Genomic DNA, 15681 nt, shown 5'->3' with positions numbered 1-15681 from the left:
TCCGGCTTCTGCCACTCATTTTAGCGTTGTTGATCTTAAAAACGCATTTTTCAGTATTCCTATACACAAGGATAGCAGGTATTTGTTCACGTTTACCCTAGGTGGACGCTTGTTCACATTCACTCGTGCACCACATGGGCACACTGAGAGTCCAAGTATTTATAGTAGGGCATTGAAAGAGCAGCTCGATACTCTCGAGTTGCCTACTACTTGCACATCACTACAGTATGTAGATGATCTCCTCTTGGCTGCTGATTCTGAGAGCGCCTGTAAAGAAGGCATCATGTTGTTGCTTTGTCATCTAGCGAAACATGGCCACAAAGCTACACTCAAAAAATTCCAATATTGTTGTCAGGAGGTCGCCTATTTAGGCTATCTCCTGTCAAAGGAGGGAAGACGGTTGACACGTGAACGAATAAAGACTATTTCTGGCATGTCTGTCCCAAATACGCAGAAGGAAGTTAGAGCCCTGATAGGTATGGCTTCTTACTGTAGATTGTTGAACCCTAACTTTTCCTTAACAATTAAACCAATGCTGGCTTTGACAAAGAAGGGCATTTCTTTGCCATTGCCATGGACTTTGGAACACCAGACAGCATTTGATTTGCTCAAATCCGCGCTGTGTTCAGCGCCAGTTTTAGGAACTCTGAATTATGACAAGGCCTTTGTGTTGTATGTGCATGAATGTGATGGATGTGCTTTGGCTGTGTTAACGCAGGAACATGGAGGGAAGAATAGGCCATGCGGCTATTTCTCATCCGCCCTTGATCTTGTTGCATGCGCTTTGCCGAGATGTTTGAGAGCTGTTGCTGCTGCTGCTGCTGCTCATAGTCATTGAGCAAGTCATTTACTTCCATAGCTGCATCAACAGACACACTTTTGCATATAGTACAGGTAAGTTACTACAATAGCTGCATTAGCAATAAACACTTTTTCATGCAGTTCTACGAGTGATTTACTAGCATAGCTGCATTGATATACACTCTTGCATCCAGTATGCACAAGTCATTTTCTACCAAAGCTGCTTCAACAGACAGACTTTTGCATACAGAATGCACAGGTGATTTACTACTATAGCTGCATCAACATACAAACCTTTGCATACAGTAGGCACACGTAATTTATTACCATAGCTGCATCAACATACACACTTGTGCATAGAGTAGGTGCAACATACACACTTTTGCATACAGTATGCACAAGTGATTTACTACAAATGCTGCTTCAACATACGTACTTTTGCATATATGTTTGTTTTGTATTCAATCTGGCAATCTCCTGTTACACATAATATAATTTCACAAATAAAACAAGCTAAACACATACCATATAAAACAAAAATATAAAATATTTCATCATCTCAATTATACAAAAAAATTGTCATACCTCGCTTATGTGGACAAGAATATTTACAATTTCCACCAACAACTTCATGCGCTTGGCCCCCCGCTTTTCACACATTTTGGGGAGAACTCGCAACCAGATCTGATAACCATCTGCTGTGATCACTAATGAGTCAGCGCCATATATTGTGGACCAACATTGATCCGATTGTATGCTAATTTCTCTACTGCACATCTCAGAATATCCCTTCAAATAAAGGCTTCTCAGTTCCACACACCCTGTCATAATGTGTCTTGATTTTTCTTATGACATTTACAGAAGCAGCAGGTGCACATTTCTCGTGCAATACCAGCCACCCCCCCGCCCCTGTATATTCAAACACAGGTAGCATATTTAATCTAAGGTATTCAATTAAACGCTGTAGCTTTGGACAGCAAAGCTTGGTAAAATAGGATCTTGGAACATCTATTAGGTGCGGCTGCTTCAAGTATTCTTTGTACCTTTTCTTATTTGCAATCCATGTGCATGTAGTATGCACAAGTAATGTACTACCATAGCTGCATAAGCAGGTGTTCCCATGGGAATGCCATGTATGGGGAGACTGGGACAAATATGCCTCTTGTCACCAAGATGTAAGTAGTCCACATTCATAAATTGCAGTTTGAGACTCCTCGCAGCAAGCTCCTTGATTAGTGGGTAGTGGAAACTGTGTGGCAAATTCTGCATTTTCAAGACAAATGGGACATTAGAATTGTTCAAAACTACCAGCCACATTGTGCAAGTAATGATAAAGTGCCTCACATTGGCCCACAAATCCAGCCGAGGCTATCCTGATGGCCAGCTCTTCGTACATTGACTGATAGGCTGGACTAAGCCTGCTGCCATCTAGATATTAGCAGAGGCCATGCATATGTCTGTCAAACCCCACACATTCATATAAGAACCGGGTAGCCACAAACAGCTCAGAAATGATCTTCCCATGCTAATTTTCTCATTCACCTGTAGTGTGAATATGAATGTACTGGCGAATGTGCTTAGGTTATCCAATTGATGGGGATTTTAACAGCATATATGCAGGAAAAACATTTTTTTTAGGAATGAGAAAAGTCTAAATTTCAAGATTCAGCTTTTAAAATGCATATTCAACACTATATTTGTGTAATCTAGGCAATATGTACTATCAACACATGTATTGTTAATGACCCGGCATGAGTGAAGTTTCCTTGTGAAATCCCATTTATTAAATAGGCAATGTCCAAAAAACATGATTTAAGCATGCCTGGCTCATAATTTACAAGGAAGTTATTCCGCGTGGCATGTATTACACACATACAATCTTAACTTTGTGAATCAGCCCCACAATGTATACTACACACATTTATAAAAAAAAAAAAATGCAAACTTTGCTGGGGGTTACAAGCAAGGTTACAGAGATAGCAGAGCGGGGGGGGGGGGTGGAGGGGGAGAGGTCAGGGGAAAGGGGCACCAGGTGTTAGAATTAGGGTTATCTACAGCATGGTAGGAGAAGGTTATAGTTCTTCTTTGCCAGAGAAGGTATCTTTCTTCTTTGTCATCAAGAGAGAAAGACTGCCTTCTGCAATTTAAAGGAGAAGCCCTTCCTGCAGACCCTTAAACAAGTATATTACTTTACTTTAAAATAAAAACATGGTTTAGGGACCCATGAATCTCATTATGAGATAGTGTTATGTTGTGAAACCCTATATACTGCGGGGACAAGTTTGCAGTGGCCAATATTTCCCAGAAAGATCGTTCAGTATATGTAGATCATTTAAAAAATTAAAAAAATAAATAAAATCCAAGTCCCATTTCTAAGCCATGTGCCTTAAAGGAACAGCATAGAATGCATACAGAGTGCACAGTCGGCGTGTTCTACAGCACAACGTGCCACATGCCTGAGCCATAGGCTAAACATACTTAATTTGCAAATCGGTCAAAGTGCATATTTCTATTATACTTGACATCTCTCCTTATGTAATCCTACTAAGCTACATAAATTTAGCCCATTGCACAACATGCATACAATGTCTTACACAGAGACACACTATTGTGTGTTCCGGACCACAACATCATACTTTCCTTTAATTGTAGTACAATGTTATCAGTAGGCATGTGAGTGCACGCTTATCTCAAGGTTCTCAGCACCTGGTCTTATCTGGTGATTGACTGGCACAGTCGAGTCCCAGGAGTTGGCTTTCAGGTATTGTTAAATGTGTGCTCTTGAACTAGCCTTTACGGGTGGGAAGTGATGTAATGTAAAGCGGTCTTATATAGCGCCCCTCTGCCGATAATATTGGCAGTACGCACAGACTTTTTTTCGCCTACAGATTCAGTTATATAACCAGGAAGTTATACAATGCCCAAGTCTTAAAATGCAGAAGTCATTTAATGTCTTATAAGTAAAAAATACTCCCATGTTAGAACTTTGGGAGAAAATGACGTCAGAAACAAAAATATATATATGTACGTCAATAGTTAAGTACGAGGACAAGCAGACATATACTGCTGTCTTCTTTTCAAGTCTAAATGAAAAATGGAAGACAGAGTAGCCAATGTGTAAGAAAAGTCCCAATCTGGTCTCAGAGAGTAGAGGGAGAGGCTCAAGAAAACATACAACGAAAATAAAATGACCACCAACATGTAAGATTACTTCTTCTTTTTTTGGATTTACAACCATCTCAAACAAGCATCAACAATGCCAAAAGTAGACACAAGCCAGAACTGTTGGCTTTGAAACTGTTTATTTTTAACAGGACTTCAGTGACGAGCACACATGGTGCTTAAAGAGCGGCAGTAGGCAGGCCTGGTTTAGACTTGTTTATTACGACTGTAGCATGTTTACAACTCCAATTAAGTCATTAACTCACAGAAGACTGCTTCGAAAAAGCACTGGTGGTCCAAGTTTGTTGGTAAGGCTTGATTAAAGTGAGATCAAAGACTTCCCATGAGAAGGTATTTTGTGCTGGGAGGGGTAGGATCTGGGTGGAATCGCCATAGAGATTAGCATGGCACTGGGAAGTGAATGGGTGGTCAAATAACCAAACCAAACCCACAAGCTTTGTGTCCATCCTCCTAGAGGTCCCCCCTTCCAATTCAACCAGGATCAGCGGGTCAGCCTCCTCAACCCAGGTGCCATCTTTGTGGAAATCATTGCCTCCCTGTATAAGACACAGCAAAGACTACTGGGCTTTCCAGAAGGCACTCAAATCCTGGCTACTCAATTAAAAACGCACAAGAGATGCAGTGAACCGCCCAACCTACCGCAACGACCAAAACATGGTGTGGTACCCCGCTGATAGGGATCAAGTCTGTGCAATCGTCCACTATACAATCAGCCCAAGAAGGAACTTGCCTGCTAATTCTGTGCTCCTGGAAATCAAAGAGCAAAACTGGATACCCGGCGGGACGTCTAGCAGTAATTCTGCTAACCACACCTACCATTGAATGTCTATAGCAGAATTACCCACTGGTATTCTGTCTAGCTAAACCAGCATCTCATCCACTAATAACACTTATGAACTTGTTCATGGCCGCACTAATATGTTCTCTGCTATGAAACCAGGAAATGCCTCACTTGATAATCTAATACATCTCGAAATCCATGTGGAGAATTTTACAGCAAGGTATGTTTCCGGCACATATTCCTAACTAACCTCTAGTATCTGGGAATGTACAAAGTAGAACTACTTGTTGGATATTCTACTTGGCAAACTGCCGACCAAGGACACTGCTAGCACCTATGCAGTAACATGAGCTTTCGGACAGATCTGTCTGTCACCAGCCATTAGTCTTTGACAAAACAAATGGACCCATCAGGAAACTGAGAAACCACGACCTCGACAGACATTGGAAGCTGAACAGAAACTCGGTCTCACTTGAAAACTCACTGACACTCAAAAACACACCATTATGATAACTCTTCCGTCTGCACAAACAAACAATAGAATGCAGCTACACCCCTCAATTAATTCGGCCTAGCTGCACACATAGTTATACACCTCCACATCGACCTCAGCAGTCTCCAGAATGCAGTTATACCCCTTGAAATTGGCACAGTTGCACGCATTACGTCTCTCTCAAGCACCAGCACCACCAGAATGCAGATACCATAGTCCATTGGACTTGCTGCACACTTTCTTCTGATCTTACACAACCACTGCACAACACCCAGCACTAGTTTGCAGCTACGCATCACCTATTGCACACTGGCTGCACGCACACTGAGTGCACCAAAGCACGTTGTACTACACTTCTCTCTCTACTGACCTGGACTGCGGTACCTGAGGGCATTCAACCCCACAACGCTTTGGGATCATAACAATGGTAAAAGGCACTATACTAATGCTAAATAACATAAACTAGCATACTGTGAGCTATTTCTCCCCATCTGTACTCTAACACAATAGTGTCAGTTTATAGGTGGTACTAAGATGCCACCTAATAGACCAAACTAAAAAGGGAATAACTGAAGCACTACTTTCATCAAAAGGGCTTCAATTATGGTAAAATCAAATAAAACCACTTTGTTTTGGAAAACACACCCTAGGCATTAAAGTACACCTGGTGTGAAATGAAAAACATATTCACCATATTAACTTGTTCAGAACCCTAAGGGCAGATACAAGATAAGTAGGCACTGCGGAACAAGTACATCAGATAATACAATTAAAAAGTACAGAAGAGGCCTACAAAGCATTACAGCATGGTCCTTCAGTAATGGACTATGTTCTCTCCTCCTTGCTCTATGATATATGGGACAAAAGTGGGCGTGATGTGTCAATTAATCCCCCACACCTGAACCGCAAGGACAGCTGTCATCACCAGAGACTTTCTGCACTCACCTGCATGTTAGGGCCGTTATTTTCAATGTACTAACGTGCAATTTAAACAATATCACCATGTGCTTATAGTAAGTATTGTGGTAGAGCCAGGGCTCCACTTTTTTCAGAGGGTGGACTCAGTCCCCCCAGGTAAAATTAGAAACATTGAATGTCCTCTTTGAACTTATGAATTAAAGCCACCTTCAGGGACCAAACCGCAGTCGTCAGGTTTGCAGGCCTGACACTTCACCACTGAACTATATAACCACATGAAAAATAACAAACAACTAAAGGTGAAATGTCACATTTCGTTACAGCAAGTTCCAGGGAAATCATTTGTATTGGTTCTTGGAGTTTGAAACATGCACACCTTTTAACGTTTTCAAAAACACTATTAGAAGAAAATATCCTGTCTTGGTTTTGTGTGTGTGTTGATTTTATGAAAGGCAAATGCCATTTGTCCTGCGCGATTCGGGTTGTAATTCAAAGCCAATTTAATGAAATGTTCATATTTCACCTTGATATGATAATTTCTGGCTACGTCACAGCTAGTTGCGTTTGTTGATGAGTCCCCGACTTTAATTTTTAGGTTTTAAACCCTGGGTAGAGCATTAAGCAAAGCAAACAGAGCATAAACTCACACTGATGCTTTAGATTGCTCAGTACCTCGCCTGCCCTCTGCACAATATGCCTTCTTAGTCACTGTGACCTGACACTTAGCAGTTTGTGGAATGTTCCCGGGATTGTTATACCAATGTTGCAGATATAATGTTGAAATTGACTTGTGGATATAACTTAGCCAGGTGCTTGTGTGCGTCCAGGTGGGGCACTTATATCATTCAAGAATAGTATAGTGATGGAGGCCGGTTTATGGGCTATACCTTAATCATTCATGCTAATACTGTTCACCCCCGTGTGACTACCAGGAAAGGTTTGTTCAACTGTGTAAAATAAGATGATCATGACCTGACAACACCCAGCATGTTATAAAGAAAACATGATATATCTACATATAGAGATCGTTACTGACATCCTCTCAGCTGATCAGAATGTTTAGAGTGCAGTCAATAACTACTGGTATTGACTGAATTCTCAAACGCAAACACTGAAACAGCAATGCAATTTCAAGGCAACTTTTTTTATTTTTTTTCGCAAGGCACTTCCTCTGTGGGAGGATCTTTTTTTTTTGCTGCAACATCTTATTAAACACAAGAAAGAGAAAGATACAGCATGGGAACATTCATTCACTTTCTTATAAAAAAAAATCATGTTCTTGCTAAATCTGCAGCAGTAGAACAAAGTTTGCAATTTAAATGCTTAAATTATGAAGACAACCTTATTGCAATACAACCAAATACAAACACATGTGTTTGTCTAGTTACTTTACTCACTATCCAAGAAACATATATACCACACCAGCTTGTATTGATACTACCACAATGTGCTAATGACCTTATAAATCTCACAAGGGGTGATTATCACTTGGGATAATGATCCTTCCTCAATGTATGGCCCAAGGTGACATTATCCTGTGATAATAACCCTGCTCCTGGTCTAAAAGTCTATATTATTTGCTGCACACATGAAGCGCCCAAATGCCTTCTCCATAGAATGCCACACTTATGACTTAGCTTTATTGCTGCAAAGCATGTCATTCCCCCCATCACATGCAGCATTGGTAGACCTGTTTTAACAGTTTGGGGTTTCCATGACATAGTGTCACAAAGTTGTAAACCTACGTAGTCGCAAGTACTTCGCTTTGATATGGGCCTCCCTCCATACAGGATTGTTATTGCTATTACCCCTTTTGGCTTAGGTGCTTGACATTACCTTTTAAAGAAGTAACAAGTCCAACAAATATGATTCAAGCATACCTGGCTCATAATTTACAATGTGCTGTTGGAAGTTATTCCGCGTGGCATGTATTGCACACATAATATCTTAACTTTGTGAATCAGCCCCACAATGTATGCTACACTCATTTATAAAAAAGCAAACTTTGCTGTGAAGCAACGGTAATACATCCATGGAGTTACAAGCAAGATATAAGTAAAGGGGCAGACCTGCACTCAAAAAGTCCCTGATCCTTCAGGTATAGTATACAATTATAAGAAAAAATGGAACAGTAGAACGGGATGACGTTGGTTAAATTTAATACATATCAAATTTTATTCAAAAAACTCATCACATGAAAAAATTCTTCTTAATGTCATAAAATCTCATTAAAAAACAGTCACTTCATACCATCATGCGTATCCACATACAAGACTCATTCAAACATTCAAAAATAAATAAAACACCCTAGTGTTTACTACATCAAATATTATTACACCACATATTTTCAGTTTACATAGGACTCAGTTCCTGAAATCAGGGTGTGCGGTGTAGTAGTTGTAACCTTAAGGCCCTCATATGGGGCTTGCTCATACTCTTATATGAGCTTTTTTTGAATAGACAACCTCATGTCTGGATTTTTCAGGTACAGTGAAATCGGGATTAGTTCTACACGGGAGCATTTCTGCAGCATTGTTGTTAAGACACAGAGTATTTGTTCCTTAAGTTACACGTGACAGTTGAGGTAATGACAGTTTTTTGGTAGCAGGTCTTCTGTGGCGTCCACAGGAACTAATAATGGATAGTCTGTTGACTATGTTTAGCGTGTATGTACTTTGTTGTTAGTAGTCCTTTTTTAGTGTCCGCTGCATCTTATAAAAGGTAGTCCTTTGACCATGTCTAGCCTGCATGGACTTTGTTGCCATGTTGAAGTCTGCCGTTGAACGTATGAAGGAGGCGCTGGTTGTGCAATCTCCCCATTGAGAGGGGCTGTGCGTTCCGTTTTAAGGTACATGAAGAACTAGGCAGCAAGATATGGGTGATGGTATGTACAGTATAGCCTATTGATTGTTTCTAGACACGAGGCATGTGGTACGCAATGTTCGTAATGGGGAGCCGCGCACATAATATGGCAGTTTTTCTTTTGGCTTTTCTTTTTCTTTTTGTTTGGCTATTATTCTAACATTTGCATGTGCACATGACATCTGGCATGCTTTGAGGCTTTATAGGTCACTACCAATAGCCGTTACAGCAGGCTATGTTTTGAGTATCATGTGGGCGGTGCCTGAGATATATACAGTGCACAAATCGTGGATATTGTGTTCGAAGCGGCTTTGATGAGCTCATTAATTGCTGCCTACAATTGTTTGGCATTTTTTTTTAGCAATTTTAGTATTTTTTAATATGTAGAATGACATTAACAAGTAGGATCACCTTTTTTATGAGGTGTGACACGAAGTGAGAAATCCTCTATAATGATGTACAAGAAAGTGAGAAATTCTCCACTGATGCACTGTCATTATGTGTTCTCTTTTTGCAGTTTCACGGAGGATCTTGTGATTTATACACACTAGAAATTATCTTGCTAATGCTTTATGCGGGTCCCAGGTGGGATCCTTTGGTGGTCCGATTCTGCTAGAAGACCTCCCAACGGCACCAATGTGCTTGTAAGTGTTCTTTTTTAAAAAAAATAAAAAAAATGTCATTTCGTATTTTGTATGGCTACAGGTATGCACATCATGTGCTTGGTTTTGTCAAGTATATTGAGTGGTGTTTCTGTTGGTCCCACAGGCTCAACATATATACTGATGCCAGTGGAGGATTAATTTCCGCTGTCCTGTTTATCGTTCCGAGAGTTGGAACTTGGGGGTGAGTAGGGCGTATGTGTTTACTGAAGTTTAGCACATTGTGACATTATTTGTCACCGACTTTAAGAAATAGGGATGACATTATGTTTTTTTTATTTATTAATTTTTTTTAGATTTACTACTGGCCCTTATATGTTGAGAACAGGGCAGAGTACCCGCTCCTAGCCCGACGTCATGAAGAAGGTCTCTGACCGAAACACGTGTCAATGTTTTTTCTATGAGAGATATCTGGTGAAACTCAATACCAGCTATACAATGACACCTGATACTATGGACTGGGTCACTATTGAACACAACAACTGAAAATATGTGGTGTAATAATATTTGATGTAGTAAACACTAGGGTGTTTTATTTATTTTTGAATGTTTGAATGAGTCTTGTATGTGGATACGCATGATGGTATGAAGTGACTGTTTTTTTATGAGATTTTGACATTAAGATGAATTTTTTCATGTGATGAGCTTTTTTGAATAAAATTTGATATGTATTAAATTTAACCAACGTCATCCCGTTCTACTGATCCATTTTTTCTTATAACTGTTACAAGCAAGGTTACAGAGATAGCAGAACAGCTGGGGGGGTTGAGGGGTAGATGGGTCAGGGGAAAAGGCACCAGGTGTTACAATTGGGTTATCTACAGCATACGAATTGGAGAAGGTTATAGTTCTTCTTTGCCACAGAAGGTAGTCTTTCTTCTTTGTCATCAAGAGAGAAAGACTGCCTTCTGCAATTTAAAGGAGAAGCCCTTCCTACAGACCCTTAAACAAGTATATTACTTTACGGATGATTCATATCCATGGTGGCATTTACTCCAAAGCCCAATGATGTCCTTTTGGACTTCAGAAAGGGGAGTAGCACAATCTCATATTCAGACACAGAATTACCATTTACCGCAAGTGGTAACTGTAATTGCTCTCGGAGGTATGAGCCATAATAATATTTTAAGTCATAATGAGGTACTGGGTCTTTACTGCTGGTCGTTATAACCCTTAGCCTAGAAATAAGGCATTGCAGCTAGTTGGTAGAACTGGTCGCAAAACTGGTCATTAATGCTGATTGTTCCATGCCCAAACCCAAAACAAGGTGTTACTGGTGGACATGATAAGCTTAATCTCCTAGGTAATGCTTTACGGGTGCTTATTGTACCCTCAAATCTTGAAGAAGTTGTTAGCACTCCTCAATATAACCATTAGCCCAGATGGAATGATTTGACTTCAGCCATTTTAAGCCTGGACACCGTAACACATCTTTACTGATGGTCGTTATCACCCTCAAGATCCGCCGTGGGCATTGCAGCAATCAGACCCGGGAAGAGGGTTTTACCACGGGTCATTATGACCCTGTGCTTGTACAATACGGCTATACTCCTTTCAACATAAGGCTCAGCTCAGGCATAAGTCTTCCGTATAATCCAGTTGAAGCCTGAAGTTCTTAAGAAGGCACTATTGTTTGTCACTTTAACACTCCGATCTTGAAGAAGGCTTAATTGCTGGTCATGCTTGCCTTATACTCCTGATTTACACATGTTTTAGCATGGTGCAAAGTGACTTTTCACTGCCAACAAACACTCTGCTTTACAGAACAGCGTGAAATGTATTTGCACTGCAAAAATACACTTTGCGCTTTTCTGTAAATCACTTTTCAATGAAAAAGCACACTTTGCACTGCGCTAAATGGGCCCAATTCATAGTGCAAAGAGTACTTTTTTGAGTGCAAAGTGTTCTGTAAACCAGGGTGTTTGTTGCATTTTGTGCCACTCAAGCAATTCGGTAAATCACACCCCTCAACTCTTGAAGAGCGCTTAACTGTTCGGCAGGGCATTATAATCCAGTGATCATCATGAACACGGCTTTGCTGCTGGTCATAATGGCTCTTGCTGTTGAATACGAATTTTAAAGATCTGCAGTCATTATTTGACGCTTATTTCTCCAGCACATCTTTATAGTTCTTCAATAGCACCCTGTTTTATTCGGTCATTATAATCATGTGTTCCCGAGCAAGCACTGGCTGCCGCAGCACGCAGGCCTAGGCTTCGGAGCAGCGCGTCCCTGTGGGAATTATAACCTTGGGCTGAGGTTCAGGCTTGGCAGCCGGTCATTATCTCCCTATGCTTCTGAACAAGCCTTCACAACAGAGCAGCATTCGGCTACTGCAGCAGGCACTGGGTCAGATGGTGCCTACTGGGCAGGACATTACTGTCAGGCACCAGAACCCTGGCTCATGAGTTGCTTAGCAGGAACAGGTCATATTTCTCGGTTCTTTGTCTGGACTTAATTTCTTCCCTGTGTAGATTAGTACATGTACATACCAGTCAAAGGTAGGATAACAGAGATTGGGGGCCGTTGTGTTAGATAATATATATCTCTGGATTTTGAGCACACTTATACAACTGGTTGTTATAACCTGGGCTGTAAAGGAAGGATTTAAAGCTGGCATTTACATATGCAGGTCAGATTCAGGCTTTCCCTCTTGTCATAATATTGGGTTCATGAGCATGTAATTTCTTCTGATTATTGTAAGCTGGAAACTTTCAATACAGGTGTGCTGCTAGTCTTTGCAGAAGTGGGTGGAGCTTACAATAATTCCCTATGTAATTCAGGATGAAGATATACATGCTTCACAATTACGGGGCTTGACTATGATCTTGGAAAAGTGTCCATAGTCATGTGATCATGATAAACCAGCATCCCGTGTTCCAATCTCTGGAGTAGACCTATTTGTCCAGAAACGTCTGGTTGGTTCTTTAAGTGCTTAAAGGCAGCGGGACTGATGCACAAAGCATTTTTCAGTTGGATATTTCCATGGAAAACACTTTGTTAGTCAGACCTATAGCTGCATATATGAACTGGATTGGCACACTGCACTCTAATATCTAAGTGGCCTGAACAGATGCTCTTGAAGGGGTAGAAGTATTCGGAACTCCTGTGCATGGTGAAAGGATCAAGCATTGACTAGACTGCTCTAACGAATGCTGGTTACAGACCAGCTGCCTGAAAAAATTACCAACTATTTTGTTTTGCATAAGTCACCCCAAGTGGGATGGGTATGCCCAGACATGGGTCCCGAGCCTGCTGGGCCTAGAGACCCAAGCTACCCCTCACTGATGATGTCTGAGCATGCATGTGGTCTTGTGCAGATGGGATGTTATGTTATGCAACAGTTTGGGCTGGCCTGCCCCTTTTGGGGAGGGATCAAGCCTGATTTGCTCGGGAGGATAGCTCAGGGGCAACGTGCTCTCCTTGGTAGCAAGACGACATGGGGCAACACAGGTACGATCCCCGGGACCGCGCTTAGAAACCTCTGGTTATTAAGTGTGTTATAAATAAACAAGCATCTCTTATCATATATGGTCTTTCCCCTTTTGTAATGGCTTGGCAGGCTGAAGAACTTTGGTCTGGAGTGTTGCTCAGAGCAATGCCAGATGTTTGGATGAATTCCAAACCTTTCACCCATCACCTCTTTTGTTTTCTATAAGTCACCCGAGTGGAACTGGTATGGCCAGACGTATGTGCCATGCCTGCTGGCCTAGAGACCCAAGCTACTACTCACTGATGATTCCTAATGAGGCCGAAACATGTTTGTGGATGCCTGTGGGCTCGTGCAGAAGGCATGTGACTTAACAGTTTGGGCTGGACTGCCCCTTTTGGGGGTGGGACCAAGCATGATTTGCATATGGCCTTTCCCATTCTGTAATGATTTGACAGGCTGAAGAAGGATGGTTTGGAGGGCTGCCCTAACCAATGCCAGAGGTTAGGTTTAATTTGAAACCTTCCAGCCATCACCTCTTTTGTTTTGCATGAAAAACTAACCACTGAACCATAGACTTTCAAAAAGTCACTGACAGCCCTCCCCTGATCCCCAACTCTCAATTTCGTCCTTCTCCATCTCCCTTGCACTTTTGGTCCCTCTCACACTGACGTATATTTCTGGCACCCCTTGTTCATCTCTGTGTTATGTTTCTGTCCGTCTCTCTTAGTTTGTTTTTACGCCCCCACACCCACCACACAAACACCCTTTCCACATCCCTTCTCTTTTCTGCTTTCTCGCCCCCTCTCTCCCTCCCCCTCTCTCTTTCTCTCTCCTACTCTCTTTCTCTCTCTCCCAACTCTTCATCTCTCTATCGCATCTCTCTTTTGGTCTTCCTCCTCTTATCTCTCTCTCGCGTACACACTCTTTCTGCCTCCCCCACCATCTCGTTGGTGCCCTCTTCATAAGTCTCTGCCTGTGGCGACTGCCCGGTGCACTTTTCCCAAGGCATCCACGCAAACGACTCACTCCCCATCTCTCCCGAACCGCACCTTAAATTGACACCGCACGCATCCACTGAATTTCATATCTTCGTCTACACACATTTCTCAAATGAATGCACACATTCGCGGAGGGTGATTGGCCGAGCAAGCAGGAGCAATCACAGCAGCGGGGCAGCGACCACAGAGCGGCGGCCAGAAAAGGCACCGTGTTTGGGTGCACGCTGGCAGGGGTCACGGAGAAGGAAAGAGGACTCAATTCTCCTGAATTAATCATTCCCCCAGGGAAAGTGTGTGTGGCATTGCTGATAAGCAAATGCCGCGTCTCTTACTAACCCCTATCACAACCCCGACTGTGCGGTGTAGTATTCAATAACATAAGACCCACCACACACACACACACACACACACACCTCTTAGTCTTTGCAGCCACCTGCCCTTTCCTCCTCACTCATGCAATGTGTGACAGTGTATGTCTTGCAATGTGCCAAGGCTGGCGGATTCATTATATACAAGGTGTCTTGCGGACCGCGTGGTGCCGACGGTCTCTACCTCCTGGCACTCGGGGCGAGGGCTGGGTTTAAGTAAGTTATCTCTTTGCCGTTTCGAACTAAAAACAGTACTGGCCCCTGTCCATTACAGCCCACAGCTGCCTATGGGCACAGTCGCGATGCTCTCGGGAGGGTGGGTCATGCCAGAGTCTCCCGCCGTGTCACGCAGCTGGCTTCCACACCTCATGGCCACGCAGGGCGCGTGCTGTCCTTACCTGCTATTTTTGGGAGAGTGTGTGAAGGGGGCTGCCGCCCAGGGGGGTTCTGAAGGAAGCTTCCGCGCACTCCCACTGTCGCCGGCCTCCGCTGCTGCTTGACGGGTCGGTCTCCACACTGTGCAGCGTCCACGGGGCTCGGTACCGGCGGCGCAAGGCTGCTGCTGTGGGAGGCTAGGCTGCAGCTTCCTCGCGCCAGCGCTCGCGTGCTGCCAGGCAGCCGCTACGAACATGACATGACTCAGAGCCAGCAGTGGGTGGGCAGGTGGGAGGGACAAGGAAGCCCAAACTCAAAGGGCTGGCCAGCACCACACTCTGCATGGTGTTACCCCTTGACTTCATCATGGGCACTGGGGCACGACATTCAAAATGTGGAGCTCCGTGTACTGGTGAGCATGCAGCGCAGGGTGGCTGCTCCTGTCAGCCATGCGTTAACGGTTGATAACAGACTGCAACAAACTGTGAGAAACTGTTTCCAAAGCTCCTGCCTCCAGCCCACATCGATAGGCCACACAGATGCCACTGGGCTGGCATTAGTTTTTGCGGTTGACGTTTTACATGTACCCCCTGCCTCTCACCGTGCACCCCCAGTGTCGAGGAAGCGGGGGCGAAGTAAGGAGATGAATGGTTGTCTTCGACGTATGCGCGCACACGCCGCTGTCGAATGGAAAACGGACATGTGAGGTCAACTGTGCTCCACCCATGACAGGGATGGCGACACTCAGGCCGAGAATTGTTCCACTTGGGTTGTTTATTAACTTCCAGTATTGATTTTTAAAAAAAA

General features: G+C 42.9%; 1 protein-coding gene across 1 annotated transcript in view; it reads right to left on the bottom strand.

The window, feature by feature from the left end:
• HRH2 (histamine receptor H2) overlaps positions 1–15128 on the bottom strand; it is a 977625-nt gene extending 962497 nt beyond the window's left edge. The window contains exon 1 of the mRNA XM_069651442.1: positions 14898–15128. The gene's annotated coding sequence lies outside the window, so the exon portion shown is untranslated. The remainder of the gene's footprint in view (positions 1–14897) is intronic.
• Positions 15129–15681: the final 553 nt, after the last annotated feature.

The sequence above is a fragment of the Ambystoma mexicanum genome, chromosome 3p (genome assembly GCF_040938575.1).
Source record: "Ambystoma mexicanum isolate Mex_15411 chromosome 3p, UKY_AmexF1_1, whole genome shotgun sequence".
In the NCBI taxonomy this organism is placed as follows: domain Eukaryota; kingdom Metazoa; phylum Chordata; class Amphibia; order Caudata; family Ambystomatidae; genus Ambystoma; species Ambystoma mexicanum.
The sequence above is the reverse complement of the archived record's forward strand: the minus strand, read 5'-3'. Positions and strand labels throughout refer to the sequence as shown.